At 29.1% G+C, this 20,246-nt stretch overlaps 2 long non-coding RNA genes and 1 pseudogene across 3 annotated transcripts in view; 2 read left to right on the top strand and 1 right to left on the bottom strand.

Annotated features, from left to right (window-relative positions):
- Window positions 1–20,246, bottom strand: part of LOC141671305 (uncharacterized) — a 328,936-nt gene that overhangs the window by 22,935 nt on the left and 285,755 nt on the right. Inside the window, exon 2 of the long non-coding RNA XR_012555041.1 lies at window positions 9,848–9,957. This is a non-coding gene — a long non-coding RNA (uncharacterized LOC141671305). The remainder of the gene's footprint in view (window positions 1–9,847; window positions 9,958–20,246) is intronic.
- LOC141671304 (uncharacterized) lies at window positions 5,796–6,792 on the top strand. Of its 2 annotated transcripts, none has more exons than XR_012555039.1 (3): window positions 5,796–5,894; window positions 6,440–6,572; window positions 6,662–6,792. It is a non-coding gene; the product is annotated as an uncharacterized LOC141671304 (long non-coding RNA). The 2 variants fall into 2 exon arrangements; XR_012555040.1 differs by having other exon boundaries at window positions 6,665–6,785.
- On the top strand, window positions 7,149–8,732 carry LOC141671297 (uncharacterized; annotated as a pseudogene).

The following is a 20,246-nucleotide window of genomic DNA, read 5'->3' as shown; positions in this document are numbered from 1 at the left end:
AAAAGTTAATGTGTAATCAATTAGAATATCTATTAGCCATTAAATGAATAATTATGTACTAACTAATAATTTAATCGGAGCAACAACGGTAAGCAAAAAAGTATTGATAAAAGGAAAATGCTAGAGACTCCTTCTTTTTCCAAATACTTTATAAATTATAACTTTTGTTAAAATAATATGAGATCTCGCGTACATTCATATATTTCCACAAATTAAATCGCGACACGTGTCATGGCATATCATTTTTTAACCTTTTTTTACAAATTTTGATCATCAAAGATTACTCTTGATAAAATGCTACAACAATAAATTCATCATTCTTTAATTTTAACAGAAACTTACAAAAATTTATAGGAAAATACTGTCATTTTCTTCTTTTTCTTTTTTTTTCAATAGAAATTTACAAAAAAAATTTAAAAAATAAAGTTGGAAATTAGATAAGCACAACCTAATTAACACATTATCAAAGTCCAAATTAAAACAAATTAACCAAGTCCAAATTATAGAGTTTTACTAGCCTTAACATTCTAAAGAAATTCAACTTTCTGTTACCAAACTAATTTACTAACCAACAAAAACCCTTAAAACCCACATTTATTTTTCACTCTCACAACCCTATATATCTAACTTTGTTATCTATCATCCCATTTGTTTGTCTATATTTGAAAACAATTGAACAATGAAATTGTATGGTTTTAAGCATGAGCTTTTTCATTTCATTCTTGGATGATTCTTCTACAAGGATAAGTCCTCTCTTATAATAGAGGTAGTTACAAAGACCCTGGACCACTGTCCTCCTACTGCAAAGCTAAAACAAAAATATTAATTTCCCTCCTAGGACAAAACAAATAAACAGCTACTAAGACAGCTAATTAATCTAGAATCTTCCTTGGATCATGTGCTTCTGAATAGACTGGATAGATGGGCCTTGAATATTAGGACTTGGGCTTCAATACTCCCCCTCAAGCTAGGTGTGTTGGATGATGAACACCAAGCTTGTTAAGAAGACACTGATGCTGTTCTGTAGTTAGGATCTTAGTAAAGACATCAGCTAGTTGATTAGTAGTGGAGACATACATTGGAGTAATCTGACCTTCAGCAGCCTTCTCTTTGATAAAATGGCAATTTATCTCCACATGTTTAGTTTTTTCATGATGAACCGGATTAGCAGAAATTGCCAATGCTGCTTTGTTATCACAAAAAATGGTAGTTGCTCCAAGATGAGTAAGGCCCAGATCCTTGAGAAGTTGCTTGATCCACAGGACTTCACATGTAGCCATTGCTAAAGACCTATATTCTACTTCAGCTGTGGATCTAGCCACAACTGATTGTTTTTTAGACTTCCAAGCTATAGGGGACTTTCCAAGTAAGAGGCAGAAACCAGAAGTTGATCTCCTAGAGTTAGGACACCCAGCCCAATCACTATAATAATAAGCTTGGAGTTCTGCTGCAGAATCAGAAGCAAGGAGAATACCTTGATCTATTGAACCAGACAAATACCTAAGGACTCTCTTTGCAGCTTGAAAATGAACAGATATAGGTTTGTGCATAAATTGGCTCAGTACATGCACAATATATGCAATGTCTGGCCTAGTGATTATAAGGTAAATTAGTTTACCAACAAGTTTCTGATACAGATCAGGATCAGGCAAGAGATTTCCAGCAGTAGAAAGAAGCTTCACATGAGCATCCATTGGTAACCTTAAAGGCTTGCATTTTGTCATTTTGAACTCCTCAAGAATATTCTGCAGATATTTCTTCTGTGATAGAAAGATGCCTTCAGCACTTCTATCAACTTCAATTCCGAGAAAATATCTCAAGTCTCCAAGATCCTTCATTTTGAACTGAGAGCTCAAAAATTTCTTTGCTTCCTCAATTTGAGGCATGTTGTTACCTGTCACAATCAGGTCATCTACATATGCCAGAATTACAGTGAAATTTCCATCCCTCTGTTTTGTGAAGAGAGTGCAGTCTGCTTTAGATGGAGTAAAACCATTCTCCTTTAAAGCTGAACTCAGCTTATCAAACCATAGTCTTGGTGACTGTCTAAGACCTTAAATAGTCTTAAGTAATCTGCAAACTTTAGTTTGAAGCACAGAGTATTTTGCATATTTCTCTGGTGATGTAACATCAAATATAAAACCAGCACCTTCATAACATGGAGGAAACTTCATGTATACCACCTCCTGCAAATTTCCATATAAAAACGCATTCTTCACATCCATTTGATGTGTGTACCAACCCTTCAAAGATGATACTGCAAGTAAAGATCTGACTGTAGATAGCTTTACTACAGGGGCAAAGGTTTGGTCGTAATCAATACCATACCTTTGTTTATTTCCCAACACCACAAGTCTAGACTTGTATCTGGTGCTTTGTCTCTGAGGATCAAACTTGGTTGTGTACACCCACTTGCACCCTGTAGCAGTCTTTCCAGCAGGTAAATCAGTAATTTCCCAGGTTTGATTACTCTCCAAAGCATCCAGTTCTTCATTCATGGCTTGGAGCCAATGACTATGACTTGCTGCTTCTTTGAAGCATTTAGGATCAGGTGCTTTACCTACTGTATTCATAAAGCATGAGAATTGAGAGCTGACCTGAGTTTTAGTTACCTTTCTCACACAATTTGCACTGATATGGCAATCATTATGCCAAGCAGGAGGTCTATGCTCTCTGGTTGATCTTCGAATGATTGATTGTTCCGATTGAGGAAGATCATATTCTGATTCTGTTGCATCTTGACTTTCATTTGGAAAATTCTCATACTCATAATCATCACAAGTAATATGTGTCTCCTTGGTTGCTTCTTGTTGCGCTTCTGAGCCCTTTACCATAGTTGACTGAAATACATGATAAGGGTATATAGATTCATAAAATCTTACATCTCTGGAAACAAATGTAATTTCAGTAAGAAGATTATGCAACCTATATCCTTTTTGTGATGAAGAATAGCCTATAAACACACATGGGACTCCTCTTTCTTGAAACTTATCTTTCTTTCTGCTGGGATTGGAAGCAAATGCCATACATCCTATAGTTCTTAAATGTCCATAACCTGCCTTCTTTCCATAAAGCACTTCATGTGGAGTTTTACCTCTTAAAATAACACTTGGTAGTCTATTAGTAATATGTGTAGCAGCAAGCACACAATCTCCCCAGAACTTGAGTGGCAAAGCACCTTGAAACCTCAGAGCTCTAGCCATCTCCAGAATATTTCTATGCTTCCTTTCAGCCCTTCCATTCTGTTGTGGCCTATCTGGACATGAAGTTTGATGGAGTATTCCTAATCTTTCAAAGAAGAGTTTACATTTGTAATCATCAAATTCCAGGGCATTATCAGACCTTATGATCTTTACCCTTTGATCAAATTGAGTCCTTACCATTTTCACAAAGCTATAGATTGCACTATAAGCATCAGACTTGTGCTTGAGTAAGTGTACCCAAGTCACTCTAGAGAAATCATCTACAAAGGTAAGAAAGTAACTATATTTACCTCTGTAATGAACTCTATATGGTCCCCATGTGTCAATGTGCACTAGTTCAAACACATTGCCTGCTCTTCATTGACTCTTAGTGAATGGAAGTTTAGTAAATTTTGCTAGAGGACATGCTAGACATATATCTTGATTACCATCCTTAAGCTCAATTTGATCAATCATCATCATTCTCTTTAAAGGTGTATGACCTAGTCTCTGGTGCTACAACATCTCTTTACTCAACCTAGGAACATCCTTAACTATGGTAGGGAGATTTAGAGGAGTACTAGTGTTGGCAGACATAACAGCTTTACCATTACTAATATATTCAGTTTTACTGCTGTGATCTATAATTTGAGCTTTAATATTCCTTAAGGTCTGTTGAAGTGGCTCATTAATTAAATAATAGAGACCATTCTCTCCTTTCCCAATTCCTTTAACTTGACTTGTCAGACTATCTTGAATAATGCAGTAATTATCATGGAAGACTATAGTGCACTTCTCATCATGACATAGCTTATTAACAGACAGTAAATTGTGTTTAAAAGCAGGAATATAAAGCACATTCTGTAATTTTAGCTTATTAAGCAAACTCACATTTCCTCTGTGTGTAATCTGAGATTTCTCACCTGTAGGTAAGTTAATTCGAGCTAGTTTTTCACAGGTCACAGCATTTTCTAAAACATCAATCATACCAGACATGTGATCAGACGCACCAGAATCTATAATCCATTCATCATTTTTAGTGGAATCAGCAAAATAGCATGAGACCATACCTGCATAGCTGCCCTCAATTTCATCATCTGTATCTCCTCCCCCTCTTGAAGACGCTGGTAGCATCCGCAACAGCTGCTCAAGTTGCTGTGAGGTGATTGTAGCAGTACTACTAGCTATAGATCTAGTATCTTGAGTTGGCCCTTGCACATTAACAGCAATTCGGGCTCCAGAATTAGATCTTCCCTTGTTCCATTTTTGCTGAGTACCCATGCCATTGCCTCGACCCTTGCTTCTGTGTGGTTGTTGTGTTTGAGGTTTAGCTTTAGCATGCCAGCTGGAATAACCCACAACTGTCCAACATTTATCAGTGTTGTGACCAGGCTTCCCACAAGCACCACATTGTGTTGTACCTTGAAGATTAGCAGAGATACCCATAGTCCCTTTACTGTACATCACAAGGCCTTCACTTTCATCTTTGGAATGACTGAGAATCTCCCGTTGTGCTTCTTCTTGTTCGATATAACTACATGCTGTTTCAACCGAGGGAAGAGCAGCCATCATAAGCATTTGGCTTCTCTGAGCAGCATATGTGTCATCCAATCCATTCAAGAATTGGAACAACTTTTGCTCTTCTCTTTGTTGAGCAAGAACATTAATCAGAGTTGTAATTTCTGCAGTTGTTGCATTAATAGTAGGAAGAATGACCAATGATTCCAGCTCCTCCCAAAGTGACCTCATATGAGTGTAGTATTCACTAACTGGCTTTCCTTGTTGTTTGGTTTCATACAACTCCTTATTTATCTTGTATTTCCGATATCCATTGGTGAGAGCAAAACGTTGCTCAAGATGCTTCCATATATGATGAGCACTGCTCACAAACATAATAGATTTCTTGATAGAATCGGAAACCGACCCTAGAATCCAAGAGATGATCATGTTGTTGCACGTATCCCAGGCGTCCTTCTTGACTTCATCGGTTGTATCTCTAAGCAATGTACCTTCAACAAATCCCAGCTTACGCTTTGAAGATAGGGCGATTTCCATAGACCTTTTCCAAGATCTATAATTAGACGAGCCTTGAAGCTTATCAATGGTCATGAAATTGTTACCATCAGAAGGGTGAAGATACAAAGGGCTCGAGACATCAATAGATGTTCTAGTAGGAACAATATTATCAGTAGTTGCCATTTCGACAATAAAAGATATAGATAAAGTGAAGAATAAGCACACCAATTATATGATGTAATTCATAGCTCTGATACCATGAAAACAATTGAACAATGAAACTGTATGGTTTTAAGCAGGAGCTTTTCATTTCATTCTTGGATGATTCTTCTACAAGGATAAGTCATCTCTTATAATAGAGGTAGTTACAAAGACCCTGGACCACTGTCCTCCTACCGTAAAGCTAAAACAAAAATATTAATTTCCCTCCTAGGACAAAACAAATAAACAACTACTAAGACAGCTAATTAATCTAGAATCTTTTTGGATCATGTGCTTCTGAATAGACTGGATAGATGGGCCTTGAATATTAGGACTTGGGGCTTCAATAATATTCATAATAATCTATACGTACAATATTTTCTACACCATACATATCAACATTATAGTTATCCACACACAAGGGTTTTAAGCAAGAACAAGATTCTGGATTTCTCACAACAGAGTTTCTGATTTTGAGATGAAAAATATTGACTGGTAAATCACATAAGCCTCTTGTTTCTTTTGTTACATTGATATAAATGTTTTTTTAATTAATTTTATTTAAATGTTGGACAATGTGTGGTTTTAGACCACACATTGGGAATTTCGGGACTTCGATTTTAAGTGAAATTTATTACTTGGTTGTAACAAATCTTGATCAGAACGTGTTCTTATTACGTGGTTGTAACGAATCTTGGTGAGAGTGTGTTCTCCTCCGTGAGAGATTCCGTTGCAAACATGCATTTGTTATACATGTGTATAAGTTATTTATACACTTGAGTTATGTATGTGTGCATTTGATAGGGACAGTGAAGTGGAATTTTATATGAAAGTTGTACATAATTGGTAGACAGAGTATATTAATGGACTTCTCAGATACAGAAAATTTGCAGATCAAATATTAAGTGCTTTTAGAATTAAATTATCTTACTTCATTAGGACTTGCAATGAATTGGATACTGGATAATTGCATTCGAAAATTTAAAAATAAGATTTATTTCTTGAATGCGAATTTTTATTATGGGATATTTATCGATCAGGCTATCGAGAGAGACATCTGGAGCTAACTTATGGCGTTTGCCAGTGCTAAAGAAGGCATCAGGAATCAGTACAACTATTCTGTATATTTTCATTTTTGTGGCTGCAGCATTTATGTTTTCTGTGATCAATCATGTAAGTTTATATGATTTTTGAAATAAATTTTGCTATATAGTGTTTTTTGTCGCATACATTAGTAGATGATTGTGTTTTTCAATCTTTAGCAGAGTAAAGTTTATGTTGATAATGTGATTATTGTTGCCAAAGAGAATAAGAGAATTACACAGACGGATGAACTGAAGAAAATCCCGGAAAAGGTTAAAATCCAGGAAAGAGTCGAGATACCCCTTTATTGTGTTGAAAAACCTTGGAGGAAAAATGAAAACACCTACATTTTGCAGATAACTTGTACTGCTATTTTTCTTGTTTTCTTTTCCTCTTGTAAAACTAAAACTAAACTAGCCATTATATAGGCTTTACAAACATATTAAAACTAACTGCTACCCAAACTAACCACTACTAATTAATGGATAAATTACATGTCCATGATTTACTCCACAACTCCACTACCCCACTACTAAATAATTCTAAAATAATATTTTTCTCTAATAATTAATCTATTGCTAAATATCTAAAATATCTAATAATTACATAAACAAATAATTAATAACTAAATTTAAGATTATTCCAACATATTGTTCAGGTGAAAATGTGACACAAATGTGTCCATCAGATTATCCTAAGGTTTTTAGAACAAAGGAATCTAGTGATGATTCAAGCGCAAGTGCAACATGCCCTAAGTATTTTCGCTGGATACATGAAGATTTAAAGCCGTTTAAGGCAACAGGGATCACGAGGAACATGGTGGATAAGGCGAAAAGGACTGCACATTTTCGACTAGTGATAGTGCAAGGAAAGGTTTACATAGAGAAGTCCAGGAAGTCGATACAAACTAGAGATGTGTTCACAATATGGGGGATTCTGCAGTTATTAAGAAGGTATCCTGGTAGACTTCCGGATCTGGAATTGATGTTTGATACTGATGACAAACCAGTGGTGAATCACATTTGTATCGCAGACTCAATGTCTCCACTCCGCCATTATTCAGATATTGTGGCGATCAATGGACTAGTGATATTGTCTTTCCTGATTGGTCCTTCTGGGGATGGTAAATTTCGAATTTTAACTCAACTGTTGATAAATATCGTTTCTTTTTGTGCCTTAAATATTTACTATCTTTTAGATTCTTGTGGAAATAATGTTGCGGAGCTTGAAAGATATTACATATTTATGTTTTGAACTCGGTAGAACTACTTTAAACTATATCTATTAGGATTAGATTGCTTAGAATGTAAACCTGAAAGATTGAAAAGCTGTTAATGCATTTTAAGGGCTAAAATAAATATAAAGCCATGGGAAATGATACTGAAAGAAATGAAAGAAGGGAACAGTAAGGTCAAATGGATGGACAGGGAGCCATATGCTTATTGGAAAGGAAACCCTTTTGTCATAGACAACAGAAAAGACCTGCTGAAGTGCAATGTTTCTGAAGAACATGACTGGAATGCTCGTCTTTTCGTTCAGGTAAAAAAATGAATTCATTAGGCCAGTGAGTAAACAATATCATTTGTTCAAATCAATCTGTTGAAGGTAATCGAGTCATTTTTTGTTTTTTTTTTCCAGGACTGGATTCGCGAAGGGCAACAAGGATTTCAGCAGTCAACGATGACAAATGCAGATCAATAGAATATGCAGTAAAATGGGGAAATCTCAATACAGAGAAGGTATTTTACTCCTCCTTCAGATACCATTCTCATCATAAAGTTGCTTTTGTATCCTCTAATATATCGCAAATGCAGGCACAGGAAATCGGAAAGGCTGCTAGCACCTTCATCCAAAATGAGCTAAAGATGGATTATGTTTATGACTACATGTTTCATTTGTTAAACGAATACGCAAAGCTCCTAAGTTTTGAGCCAAAAATACCCGAAAAAGCTGTTGAATTTTGTTCAGAAACAATGGCGTGCAATGCAGAGGGGACAGAGAAGAAGTTTAAGATGAATTCATTAGAGAAGAGTCCTTCCTTGGAAAGTCCCTGCACACTGCCTTCCCCATATACACCCGAAGCTTTTGGAAAATTGGTAAGCGAAAAGGCTGGTGTAGTAAAGCAAGTGCAGATGTGGGAGAACAGTTACTGGAATAGTGTGAGCTAGAATCAATAGAACACCTCTACTGTCCAAATATTCTTGATTTATTGTGTATTTTTATTTTTTGTACATTGTGTATACTAGCTTATAACCCGTGCGATGCACGGACAGATTATATTATTTGTAATTTTATTATTTTAATAATTTATAAAAATAAGTTACAAAAAATAATAATTATATATTATTTAGATTAATGAAGTTAAAATATTTATATATTATTGCGTATGTATTATATTATTGAAGCATTCAAATTTTAGATAGTTAAAATCTTAAAAAGTCCTCCTATCACATGCCATAGATCGGTTTGCTATAAGAAGGCGAGAGTCTGAACATACTTTTACGATGTGTTTAACCAAATAAAACAATGTTTTGCTCATAATATAATAGTACAGATAGATTGATTAATTAGTTTGTTATATTATAATTTAAATTACTAAAGTTAATTTTGGAAGTGTTTGATTTTCTATAAAAGAGGTATAAAAGAAGTTAAGTATGATTAAAAATTAAGTTGTATAATAATTCATAGAGTTTGTAGATATATTAGATACATGATTTAATTTTTTAACTAAATTATATGTTTTAAACTTTGCTTTTGGAAGGTATTAACATATGTTTTAGGAAGATGTTAACCAACCGACCAAAACATGTTTCACTTATAATGTATAATGTATAGTAAAGTTAAGTTCTATGGAGACCACTTATTTTTGGAGATATTGGAGACCACTTATGTTCTGTAAGCAAAATATTGCACAAAAACATTGCAAAACATATTATTTTGCGAATCATGCTCTACAAAGATCCTTATTTTATTCCAAATCTTGAATATTATATATGTACCGCATGTAAACATTACAAAAATATTTTATTCTGCAAAACATGTTAAGTTTGCAAAACATTTGTTTAGCTTGCATGACATACAAATTTTACATATTAAACTTAAATGATCTTCAACAATTTTAATGAATTAGTGATACTTGTAAAACATAATTCTATAAAATAATATATTTTAAAGTGTTTTGATTGCAGAACATATGTGATTTCCAAGGTCTCCGATGAAAAAGTGGTCTTCATAGAACTTTCGTCATGTATAGTATAGATACATGTGATAACAATAGAAGATAAGGACATCGGAGACATTGAATAAGTTACAATTTTCGGAAACTATATCATGATAGGTTTGCTTGCACAAACATGATAGCAAACCTGATCGGATACTTTATCATTTTATTTTTCAATGAGCACTTTCCAGGCCATCCCTCAGTGATCTGAAATCGATCTATCAATGCTTGCGAAGCATATTCTGCAATCAAGACCTGCTCAAATGAACAAACAACATTCAGACAATACACAATAAGACACCACTCTGGTTGTTACGAAGACAAAACACTCATGTATTACTCTTTTTAGCGCACTTCGAGTCCAGACAATTATCATCCGTTGTAGTTAATTATATATAAAGCACATGCATTGATCATTTTCGTTGTCATTTAGAACTTTACAGGTCACTTGTCATTAATCAATTGATTAACAAGGCAACAAACATTGACCAGCAATAGGAGGTCACCGAAAGAATTCTAGACAGCTGCAAAGACCGGAGCAACTAGCAATACTTCAATTATTACAAGTGAATATATCGTCAATAATTAAGTCAGAATAACATCAATTCACGTAATATAAAATAATAAGTAAAATAATAAAATTCACGTTTGTTTCTTTTAACTAAGTTTAGGTTTATTTGTTGATGTTTTGTTTTATTAATAGAGGATAAGATTATAGTTCTCAACAAAGAAGATAAAATTTAATTGAGTTTAACTACTCATTTTTTATAAAATTTATAATTCCTAATCACCATAATTTTTGTGTAAACAGAAAGAATTGAAATCTTTTAAGAATAATAGTCATCATATTCTATAAAAAAAAATATCAAAAGTGATAAATTTCGAAGAATAAAACTTAATAGTAACTATACTCTTTACGAAAAAGGAAAAATCAGTGAAGTATAAATTACATAAAATTAATACCAAATCTTATTACTATTCGATTTTCTATAATTACATAATATATAACATTTATTTTTTTGTTAATTTTTTAACTTTATCAGGGGATTCCTTATAATTAATAACTACATAAATAAATTATTAACCTTTATTAATAAGAAAAACCATTATTTAACTGGTACACAAATATTAATTTATCAATTTTTGGTTCCACTGTTTCACTTATTCATTCATATATATGATATATCTTATAATTCAACTTTTATATGTCTTTTTAATTTTACTAAATCTTTTGATTACAACCTTTATTCGTGTCATATGATTATATTATGTTTTGTTATATTTTTATTATCTTTTATTCATACATATCTTATAATTCTATTAAATTTTATTTTATTTTTAATTCCTTATACTTTTACATGTTTTATAATTTTTTAATTTTTTTTTCACCCTTTACTTTAACCTTTGTGTTCTTAATTCTTTTGGTTTCTATGGATTCTTGGTTTAACTCTTTTTTGAATTTCATTATAATTCCAAATATATAATTTTTATTCTTCTTTTACTTTATATGACTTGTAATATTATTTATATTATTTTACCCCATTTTTTAGTTGCAATTCTTTTATTGATTGAACTCAGTAATCCTATTTCTTATATAACTTAATAGTATATTTTAATAAAATAATAAAATTTAAAAATTGTATAATAATTGTAATATTTTTATTATAATCATAACAAAAATCTCGTGCTTACTAGTTTGGGTTGGGTTTTCGGAGTAAAAATTAAAAAATTGAACATGACACTTATATTATTATAATTTTAAAAATTATTTAAATTAATTAAATCGGCCCCATGGGTTATTAACTAGTATTTATTATATCAACATTCATCATAATTTCATGTTGGTTTCCCACAACTATATGATATTAATATAATTTTATTTATTCTTGATCATTTAATAAATTTAAATTTTTAACATCAACGCTTTAATATATACTAGTTTAAAACTCGTGCGAGGCACGGATCACACATTTTTTTAATATTATATACTCCCTCGGTCCCCCTCAATTCTTTACATTGGGGGGACGGAGGCTCGGCACGCGCTCTTATTAAATGTATTTGTATAATTTTTGTATAATTTTTTTTAAATTTTTTTTTCTTCTAAATAAAAATATAATGTTTAAACTTTTATACAAAAAAAGAAAATTTTAAAAATAAATTACGGAGATATACTTTATAGTTGCCTTAAAATGCGTGTCAAGGATGTGAAAAAAATGTAAAGAAATGAGAGGGACGGAGGGAGTAATTTTTAAAAAAAAATTGAATTCAATTTTTAATTTTGTTCATTTAAAAATTTAAATGAAATGACTTCATAATAATTATATTAGTAGACGTATATGTTCATAACTTTTTAGAAACTTTAAACTTATTTAAAGTGATATCATTGGTAAGGAGGAAATATTATTATAACGAAATTATCATTTTATTGAGGGTAAAAATATAATGTTACAGCAGAAACAAAATGGTATGCAGTGAGAACCGGTTTCCACTGTCTTCAATTTTTAAGATTATATGATTTCCCCAATCTGGAAGACTTGGAAGCTGGGGACGGAGCTTTCCCTTCTCTCACACAATTTCAAAAATATATGATTGTCCAGACCTGAAGAAGATTCCTGCACAACTAGCACAACACGAAAGCGCCTGGGTTCCATGACTTCACTTTTTAACTTTGTTAGATGCTATGAAGTACAGGATAGCTCACGGCAGTTATAATAAGATTTAATTACGGTAATATAAGTGATAAATTTCCCAATATAAAACTTAATAGTAAGTATACTCTTTACTAAAAAGGAAAAATCATTGAAACATGAACTACATAAAATTAATACAAAATGTTATTACTATTGGATTCTCTATAATTACATAAATATATAAAATTTATTTAATTTAGTTAATTTTATAACTTCATCCTCGGATTACTTATTATAAGTTATAACTACGTATATAAATCTATCTATCTATCAATTACTCCTATATAAAATATGATATATTGAAAATTTTGGTATGGTGCCTATTTTTTGGTACACGCTAATTTTACCGAATTACCCCCACTTTACTTAAAAAATTTATTTAATTAAAATCGATTATTAGTAAAAACTTATATTTTATAAACACCTCTAAAACAATATTTGTCATCAACCACCTAATAGAAGTGAAACAATTTTATGTGAATTGCATAACAATGAGTACTATCTTCATTGCGTTATTTTGTTATTTGTACGATCAAAACAAATGGTATGCCATTCCTTTCCTCCTCTCAGATAATTTTACTACTTAATTAGGTGCATAATCGATTGCTTTATATGCATGCAAAAAATATATTGATTAAAACATGTTTATCGTTTGGCATGACTCTCGAAAGAATATTACATGATTGGCCATGTACAAATAATAATTTCATGTACTGATGTGGTTGGGTCGATGGGTCAATTCTAATTGACATTGAAATTAATTTTTTTATTAATTTAAATTCTATTTAATATCAAATTTTTATACTAGGCTATTTGATATTAAAGTAAACTTTTTTACCAATTTAAATTCTGATTCATATTAAAATCTATGTTAATTAATTAATATTGAAAACCAACTTATTCTACTAATTTAATTTTTATTTAATTAAATTATAAAATAATCGTACTATAAAATAAAACAGATTAATTATTATATAATCGAACTATAAAATAGATATTTTTATATCTGCTATATAAATGTTATTAATATGTTTATCTATACTATCAAAAAAAATTTGTTGCTTTGTATAAGGGTCTCGAGATAAAACAAAATAATCTACACATTTTATTCTGGGTTACAATAAAATTATATTATTGATCAAGACTAAAATAAAATTTATAGCAAACTAAATTTAATTAGTTGGATTCAGTTAATTTAATATAACGTGCCTCGATCTGACAAAATAATAAATACTATTAATTCGACTGAAAAATTATATTATTGGGGCCGATTTAAATAAGATAATATGTACAATTAATCCGGACTAAAAAGATGTATACAATTGATCCAAACTAAAATAAAACTGAAACGAACACATAATTCGACCAAATAAAATAAAATCATATTTATTCATCCTAAAAGAAATTATCTTATTATTCCGTGAATAAAAATATTTAAATGGAACTAAAATAATTAGTTAGATTTGGCTAATGTAAAAAATATAATAAAGTAAATTATGATTCGAGATTAAATAAAATAAGATCAGATAAAGCGTAATTTGTATCTATTTCTATTACTATCTATACTATTATATTAAAGACGAAACATTGAAAGTTTGGTTGTTGGTCGTTGTTGACCGTTAGATTTATTCTTAAAAATTAGTATTATTTAAGAGGTATAAGGTTCGAATCATGCCGACAACATATTAAAATTATAAAAAAAATTAGTATTTTTAAAGAGGTATAATCAAAATTAGAATTTACAATATATATGATAAAAACAACCGTATATTGCCGGATTATATACTAGTCTATTACTATTATATAAAAGACGAAATATTAAAAATTTTGCTACATGCACGTTGGATTTACCGAATTACCCTTATTTAATTTAAAAGTTTTATTAACCTTAGTAATCAAATTATAATAGCAAACGAAATCAAAATCGTTTTCAAATATAACACGTTATCTTTTTTATTTCTCTTAATTAAAACAGCTTCTCTAAATATCACACACAAGTTTATTTAATAAAATAGAATTCTCTATACTCTTATATAATAAATGAAATATTGAAATTTTTGATACGGTATCTGTTTTTCTGGTAATGTTGATTTTACTTAACTACTTTTTTTTAAAATTATCTAAGTACTCTTATTTATAATTTTTTATAAAATATACATAATAATTAATAAAAGTCGATTAAATAGGATAATGGTGACACGCCTTGATTTTCACGATACGAATTCACATATAGTACTAGTTGTTATTGTTGTTTACTTCTCCATCTTCCCAATTTATTAGTGACTATTTTAATCTAAAATATAAAAAAAATTATAAAAATATACTATGTCAATATTCAATTTAAATACGGGTCTGCTAAGTTTAAAAATATTTTTACCAAAATAAACAATAATAGTATTCAATGTAATTAAAAAATATATAACAAAAAAAAAATACAAATACATAAAATAATAAATATTAAAAGTAAATCGTACATTGTACATGGAATAATCTATATTATCATATTAAAGACGGAACATTAAAAATTTGGTTGTCGGGTTGGTTCGTCGGTCAATTCTAAGTCTAATTGAGGTCGAAATCAACTTAGTTTAGCAATTTAAATTCTAATTCATAGTGAATTCTACATTATTCTCACTAATATTAAAGTCAAAAAAGTTTGAATTCTAATTCATATGTAGTTCTATAATACTCTAATCTATATTGAAGTCAACTTATTTTGTTAATTTATTTTATTTAATTAAAATTCTAAAACAATCGCTATTATAATAACCAATTTATTTAATTTTTAATTAAAAATGTAACATATATATTATAATAATCTATTATATAAAGATATTATATGTATCATATATTCATACAATCAGAAAATAATTTACTGCTCGGTTTAATGGTCTCGAGATAAAATAAAATAATCTACGCTTTTCATTCAGGCTAAAACAATTATACTATTCATTAGGGGTATAATAAAATTTAAAGCAAAAAAATATAATTAATTATATTTGTTCAATAATAATGGCTGAAAAATATATATTGTTGAGTCGCGTTAAACCAAAATAACATAACCTATTTATCATGCTAAAAATTAGAAACAAAATAGTTTTTATTAACTGTTTTGTTATCTAAAATAAATCAAAATTAAAGTATAATTCGACCAACTCAAACAAAAATATATATACTATTAATTTATTTGGGTTAAAACAAAATTATAATAATAATCCAGACTAAAAATAATTACAATCAAACTAAAAATGCTTAGCTGAATTTGGTTCATGTAACAGGCCTAAGTTGAAACACAATAATGTATATTATTGATTTGGGTCTTCGCTTAAAACACAATAATATAAATCATTGATACAGGGCACAATAATGTAAACTTTTGATCGGAGATAAAATAAATTTATATGAGATTAGGCATAATTTGTAAACTATTGATCTGAAATAAAACTTTTAATTAAATTATAATATTTTTTGTAAATACTCATATAAATATCAATTTAATTACATTCAATATGATGTTATCTTTTTTGAGTCCCTCTAAATAAAAAATTCATGAACACATATATGTATTTATATATTTATCATTAAATCATATTATATAAAATTTTAAATGAACGAATTACGAATTCAATCCATATAATTTTTTACCAAAATATATAAAATTATATAAAAATGTGCATCACACGGGTTTTATGCTATACTGTTATATTAAAGATAAAATATTGAAAATTAATTGATATTCATATTTTGTAAAGAATACGCATCTCCGTCGACGATAACGAAATACGTATTTTCAACATGTGTATTTGTGTTATTGTATATAGTGAATACGAATGTCAGAAATACGTATTCTTTACAAAAAATAGAATATGCATACACATGCGTAATTAGTGGGTATTTTTGGGCGTAATGCCAATTGACATTTTGGGCACTTGAAACTGGAAGTAGTGCATTTTGGGCATTTTTTCTACTAACGCGATTTTAAAAAAATTATACTATTGAACCAGGTTAAACAAAGTTAAAATATGAAAGATAAATTTGTAGTCAATATAATGACACTCAAATAACACAAAATAATATATACAACTCATCTGAGTCAAAACAAAATAATGTTCCACCGGAGCAAAAAATTAAATTTAAAATAAACTAAATATAATTACTTGGAGTTGGTGATATAACAGGTTTTCTTATTCCTTTAATATCTATAATTTTTTATAAAATAAAATCCCAGCAACCTAAATAATTCTCAATTAAAGTATCTAATTAAAACATGATCTATTGACCGGACTGGTTTATATCTTCGGAAACTATTTAGTTGGACCAAGTTCTTGAACCATGTATTTTAAAACCTAATTTTAATAAACTATTATATTTTTAAACAAACTATTACATATTTTCACAGTGCCAACGGATCATAAATTGCTATTTTATAAAATATATTCGGGTATTCTTAAGTATATTTAAAAAAAAATATTTAAATGATATTATTTAAAATAACCGTGCATTACACGAGTTATAGGCTAATATTATATAAAGACGAAATATTAAAAATTTTGGTAAAATACCTGTTTTTTGATACAAGTTGAATTTACCGATTTATCCTTATAATAAATTTTACATACATACTAATTATAAATAATTATCCTATAATTTATACTCATATTCTATGTACAAATTCTCTACAACCGAATTCGAATCTCGCTCTCAGAGATCAGATAATTCTCGCATGTACCCTCATCCTGTTCTGACAGTTCCAAATAATAAGCCAAAGAGCTCGAGACACAACCGATTTTTAATTTCAGGAGCGTACAAAATTTGGCCTTTAACAGAATGAATAAAGAGTGAGCAGCGAGGGAGAAACATCTAATAGGGTACACATATTGTATCTCAATATCTCTGATCCAATATGTTTCTTTGAGTTAAATTAACGGTGATTCTTTTTATTATATTTAATTTAAATTCTTTTATTGGGTATTAAAGTTAAAGTTTTCTGTACATTTAAATTTTAATTTATATTAATGTCTATATTATTTAAATTGATATTGAAATCAACTTATTCTTTTAATTTAATTTTATTTAATTAATTTCTATAACAATCTTTACTATAACAAACAATTTAATTATTATTATATAAATATATCTATACTATTTGTCAAAATAGTATATCTATCCTGTGAAAAGTTAATTTATCAAAATCATATATACTATTTGTCTGGGTTAAAATAAAATTATCATATTGAACAGGATTTAAAAATTAAAATCAAACAAAAAAATAGTTGGATTATGTCGCTCGCTTCTATAAGAATTTGAACTAATTGTGTTGTAAACTATTGATTCAGGATATATTGAAATTTATACCACATTAATCATAATTCATATATTATTGATTGAAACTAAAACTTAACTTTTAATTAAAATATAATTAAGTTTTTATAAAAACACGTAGTAATATCAATAAATTATATCGTTCAATAAGTATTATTGTCTATTTCAAATATCTCTTATTAAACAAATCATGAACATATGCGAGTACTAATATATTTATCATGAAATCATATCATTTAAAAAATTTAAATGATCAAATTTAAGATTTTAATTCAAATTAAATATTTTTAAAAAATTACATAATATTAACAAGAGAATAAGGATAACCTTATGATACTTTTCCTACGTCACCATAAATACACGTACAAGTAATCCTAATAACTTATTAAAATATTTACTTACCATATTTTGCATGTACTTAAATTAGGAAAGTAAGCAATTCAATAAAAAATATAATAATATACTAAAGTTAACCATTATCTTAGAAAATTTTCCTATCATTAACCTTAGATCCTTATTCTCTATTAAAAAAAGATTTTAAGTTAGTATATTATAATACACAAAACATTAAAAAATTAATTGGTTGGTTGGTCATTTGGTCAATTCTAATCTAATTGATATTATTAGTCCGTCAATTCTAATTCTTATTGATATCAAAGTCTTCTCTAACAATTTAAATTCTAATTCATATTAAATTTTATGTTATTCTAATTAATGTTAAAGTCAATTTCTTCTAATAATTTAAATTGTAATTCATATTGACCAATTTAATTAAACATAAAAATAGATATTATAGATATCTAAAATATTCTACCAAAAAATTATTTGTTGCTCGGTATGACCACGAGATAATATAAAATAATTTACACTTTTCATTCGGGGGCTGAAATAAATTATATTGTTGATCCGAGTTAAATTAAGATTTAAAGCAAACTAAATATAATTGGTTAAATTTGGTTGGCATAATGTGCCTCGGTTTAAGATATTATAGATCCTCGCTAAAAATACTATACTATTACATCGGATTAAAAAAATAATATATTATTCATCCATGCTAAAAAAAATATTATATAATATACCCAAACTGAAAAAAATTAAAATAAAAATAGAATTCGACCGACTAAAACAAAATTATTTATGTTATTTATCCAGACTAAAACAAAATTATCCTATAAATTTTGCATAAAAAAATTAAAATCAAACAAAAAATAATTAGTTGAATTTGTTTGTGTAATGAGCCTCAAGTTAAAACATAATAATGCAAACTATTGATACGATATAAAACCAAATCAATAACATATTAAACATAATTCGTATACTTTTATGTGAACTTCAACTTAAATCTCCGTTATAATATATTAATTGTAATATTAATAGTTTGGTTGATCAGTTGAGTCGGTCAATTCCAATTATAAAGATATTAAAGTCAATCTCCTCTATGAATATAAATTCTAATTTATATCAAGCTCTATTTTATATCTATCTGTGTATTTGTCAATCTATCTATAATATACTATATTATACTACACAAAATATTAAAAATATCGTAGTAGATTTGTACATGCTAAAATTATGTAATTACACTTACTTAGATTTAGTATATTCCAATCCAAATTATATCAAAGTCCTTAAAAAATATCTACTTCTAATTATAATACGACAAAGATTCAATACTTAATATTTTCAAACACCGAGGAATGAACCCCGATAGACAAATTATTCCCAAAAATATCAACAAAAATAAAATTTCTCAAACTCATAAAAAAATCCCATTATTAGACCTATACAAAGCACTCAAATTACTCAAACTTCCATAACATTAAGAATACCATCAACAATCTGAAAATACACCAAGAGGGGGGTGAATAGGTGATTATGACTAACTAAGATTAGTTTTAAATTTTACCCGATAATAGCTTCCTGAAATTTTATAAACATTTCAATAATGTGACAATGATAGTAAGCTGAGATGACTAAATGCAGTGCAGAAAATAGTATGCGGAAAAGTAATAAGAACACACAAGAATTTTAGTCAGGTTCAACCCTAATCCCCTATGGTCTACGTCCAGGTCCCCTACCAACTTGGTAAGAGAATATATTATTGAATCAGAATAAGTTAACAATTACAAGATACAATAATATATCTCCATTTATCCCAGCTGCTGATAATGGCTTGCTGAAACCCTGTTTCTGAACCTGCCCTCTAAGTACTATACTACCCCGTAATACAAACTTTTGTGGCAATAGTTCACCAAACCCTTGTTTCCCTTAGCCAACTATCCAGCAACTAATCAATACAAATTGAACAATACAAATCGAATAGTAAAGAGATTACAACTCAAACTATAGACTCTCTAAGATATAACGTGAATATATAATTAAGAGCTCGAGAGTATTTTAGAAACAATAAAGTTCAGTGATTTGTGAGTTGTGAGTATTTTGCTGCAATTCGTCAATCATAAAAATTGCAAGAAAAGAAAGAAACCTCATATACAAACATACACTAACGTTCAAAACAATCTCAACAATTTA

Source organism: Apium graveolens, chromosome 7 (genome assembly GCF_009905375.1).
Source record: "Apium graveolens cultivar Ventura chromosome 7, ASM990537v1, whole genome shotgun sequence".
Taxonomy (NCBI): domain Eukaryota; kingdom Viridiplantae; phylum Streptophyta; class Magnoliopsida; order Apiales; family Apiaceae; genus Apium; species Apium graveolens.
This window is presented reverse-complemented; position numbering and strand designations above follow the sequence as displayed.